Source organism: Ammospiza caudacuta, chromosome 4 (genome assembly GCF_027887145.1).
Source record: "Ammospiza caudacuta isolate bAmmCau1 chromosome 4, bAmmCau1.pri, whole genome shotgun sequence".
Classification (NCBI taxonomy): domain Eukaryota; kingdom Metazoa; phylum Chordata; class Aves; order Passeriformes; family Passerellidae; genus Ammospiza; species Ammospiza caudacuta.
Genome location: NC_080596.1, coordinates 53,563,363 through 53,566,945, shown reverse-complemented (window position 1 = coordinate 53,566,945; position 3,583 = coordinate 53,563,363). Strand labels below are relative to the sequence as shown.

General features: G+C 45.0%; 1 non-coding gene across 1 annotated transcript; it reads left to right on the top strand.

Annotated features, from left to right (window-relative positions):
- Window positions 1-213: 213 nt before the first annotated feature.
- Window positions 214-324, top strand: LOC131557341 (U5 spliceosomal RNA). Its single transcript, XR_009274737.1, has one exon. It is a non-coding gene; the product is annotated as a U5 spliceosomal RNA (small nuclear RNA).
- The last annotated feature ends 3,259 nt before the right edge of the window (window positions 325-3,583 follow it).

The following is a 3,583-nucleotide window of genomic DNA, read 5'->3' as shown; positions in this document are numbered from 1 at the left end:
GGCTGAATCTGGGTACAGAGGATTCATGATAAAAGAAAGAAGTAAGTGAAAAGGTGACTCCAAAGCTTTATGTGTAGGATGATAACAACTCTTTGTTCAATTTCTTAATCTGTTTCTACATTTTTCTAGATGCAGATGCTATAAAAATATAATGCTACTGTAAACTCATAGTCCTCATGTCCTGGCTTTAACAGGAAATACTTACCTTAATTAATACTCTGGTTTCTCCTCAGATGGTGTAAATCTTTTGCCTTTTACTAAAGATTTCCATGGAGACGAACAGGCACAAGTGCCAAGAATTTTTATTTTTTCTCATTAGCAACACAGGTGTAGGGCAGGGCTCTCCTCTGGGTGATTAAGAGAGGCCTCCAGGGAGCACGGGGACCCAGAGCGGGGCAAACAGGAGCGAGTCAGGAGGGACAAACAGGGGCGTGGCACATCCCTGAGGGTGTGGCACAGCTCTGAGGTGGTGGAACATTTCTGAGGGTATGGCACATCCCTGAGGGCGTGGCATGTCTCTGAGGGCATGGCACATCTCTCAGGGTGTGGCCCATGTCTGAGGGCATGGCATATTTCTGAGGGCGTGGCACAGCTCAGAGGGCGTGGCACAGCTCTGAGGGTGTGGCACATTTCTGAGGGTGTGGCACAGCTCTGAGGGCATGGCACAGCTCCGAGGGCGTGGCAGAGCTCTGAGGGCGTGGCACATTGAGAAGGCGTAGCACAGCTCTGAGGGTGTGGCACATCTCTGAGGGAGTGGTACGTCTCTCAGGGTGTGGCACATTTCTGAGGGTGTGGCACAGCTGTGAGGGAGTGGCACAGCTCTGAGGGTGTGGCACATAGGGCGTGGAACATTTCTGAGGGCGTTGCACAGCCGTGAGGGTGTGGCACAGCTGTGAGGGCGTGGCACATCAAGAGGACATGGCAGAGCTCTGAGGGTGTGGCATGTCTCTGAGGGTGTGGCACATTTCCGAGGGCGTGGCACATTTCTGACAGCGTGGCACAGCTCTGAGGGTGTGGCACATTTCTAATGGTGTGGTAAATTTCTGAGGGCGTGACACATCGAGAGGGCATGGCACAGCTCTGAGGGTGTGGCACATTTCTGAGGGTGTGGCACAGCTCTGAGGGTGCGGCACATCGAGAGGGCATGGCACAGCTCTGAGGGTGTGGCACAGCTCTGAGGGTGTGGCACAGCAGTTTGCACAGTAGTTCCTGCAGGCAGGGCAAACCGGCAGGGTTGCAGGTTTTCTCCTGCTAATGGTGTTTTCAGTTGTTTGTTGTGTTTCTGTTGGTTGTTTTTCCAGAGGTTTTTTTTGTTAATAATGATTTTTACAGGGTCAAAACGTGTGATTATTAGCAGTGTATGTAACCAAATGGAGCCCTCCGAAAAGGATGTGTCTGCCCAGACCCATTCCTATGCAGAGTGTTTGGATTTATCAGTGGTACTGGGCGGGTTGCAGAAGAAGCCTGCCTGTGGTGTGAGCAGGTGAATGATTGCCTTTCGCCAGTGGCCAAGCATGGGGAGGAAGTTGAAAGACTAAGGACTTTTGCCTTGAAAGGCTGCATTTCCCCATCCCACAGGGGAAAAGCTGCAAACAGATACAAATGCTATCAGTACAAGTCTGCTGCTGCAGCAAATCCTTCTCAGTCTCAACTAGCAATGTGGCATGGCCTGCCTGGGTCCTGCACCTCACAGGTATTTCCCCATGGGTAAAAGTATCTGCTAAACACTTTAGAAATCTAGGATAAAGGGGATGCTCCCTGTCATCTTTGAGTTGAGAAAGGTGGCCTGTGGATGCCAGTCAGGCAGGTCCAGTAAATGGGAGTCACAGGCACCTTCTGGAGGGGAGCTTGTGAGAAAAAAACAGCTCCAGGAAAATGGGAAGGGACAGTGTGTGGGGCTTCTACAGTGGCAGATGGGAGCAATGGAACTCCAGAGGATCAAGCAACCTATAGCTGCACTATCAATATTCATATTAAAGAGCGTGTTAGGAGACTGCTAGGTTCAGAGAAAGGCAACTCTACTAATTGTTTCTCGCCATGTGTGGTCAGCCAGAAGTTGAGTATAAAAGATCCCTGGTAGTTGCAAAGTAAGCACTAACAGTGAAAATGCTTTTGAATTTCTCATTTTTTCAGCAAAATGTCAGGATTTTTTATGAACTCTCTTTCTGCTGGCATCCTTTGGCCTCACTCCTTAGAGTAGCAGCATGTCCTGCTCTACCAGATAGCATCTTTAGGGTATCCCCTTTCTCTTCTCAGTCAGTGCTATCTTTTCTAGTTACATTGAGTTTATGACCAGAATCAATAATATAGGTAAGGCATGAATAATTTATATCCACCAGGATCAGTTTTCATCTCCCAAAGGAGCCTATGAGAGTGATCATTGTTAAACTCATCTCTCAGGTTTGTGTACTCACTCTGCCACTTCACAACAGCCAGAGTCATGAGACAACCTATACTTCTTGAAACGTGTATTGCAGCTGTCTTTGCTTTGTCAATAAAAAAATTGATTCTGCAGATGGGTCTTATTGATATTGTAGGAAGTTTAACCACATAATTTTTCTTGTTACTTTCCTGCTTGAATTCAGTTCTAAAATACCTATATAATATCTCCTGTTATATGAAAATATATATTTGGCCTGATTCCAGCTACATTTGTTTTAGATTTATAGTTGTTAGCTGTCTTCTGTTAAATAAGTGCTGATTTACATTACCTTGAGTCCAACTTCACCAGCCATTATCCCAGGCTTCAAAAATATCCTCTAAAATCTCTCTCAGGTATTGCAAAGTTAACCCACAGCAGCAGACAGGTTAGACAGTCTGACTCATGTTAACAACCAATTTTTTCCCCATCTATTTAATAGCTCGTGAAGTTTAAAAGCCAGGTTCCTCAATTACTTTTTGCATTTCAGCCAATTCATTCTGGTAACGTCTCCCTGTAAAAATGAGATAACATGTTGTAAAGATAAAAGTGTACCAACGTGCACTTTACTGAATGTCTGCATGATGGGGGTTCTGCATGTCAGAGCTGCTGTGCTAGTAGAAGATGACTTGAAATAAGCCCTTTAATTGATCTGCACATCAAATGCTCTGAAAAATGTAAAAGAGGGGCTTAGACTGTCAGTAGTTTGGTTAGCTCACAGTGTATTGTCTCCAGTCTAATTTTTTCAATGTGCATGGTGATAACAATGGCTAAAATTCATCTGCTGTCATGTGTCAATACATTTCAACAACCATTAACAATTGGCTGTTTGAATATTTTCTTTTATTTCTTTCTTGAATATAGAATCACTAAAGCAGTGTCAGGGTATTTTAGCATACTATCTCCTAGGTCATTTGTGGTGCCCATTTTTGTATGAAACATGCCTTTTCACCATCTCTGGCTGTCACAGAAGTTCACAGTGTTTATAGAGAGGAAAAACGTTGGGAAACAGTTCCAGTGTGCTGCAGGCTTTCTGAGAACAGATGTCAGCTAGACATAAAAAAACCCCTTGGCTCAACTGAGTTTACCTTATAGACATCCTTGGGCTATTAAAAAAACAACCTTGACTTCTGTTCCCCATCACATAGAATTAGTGTGCTGTTG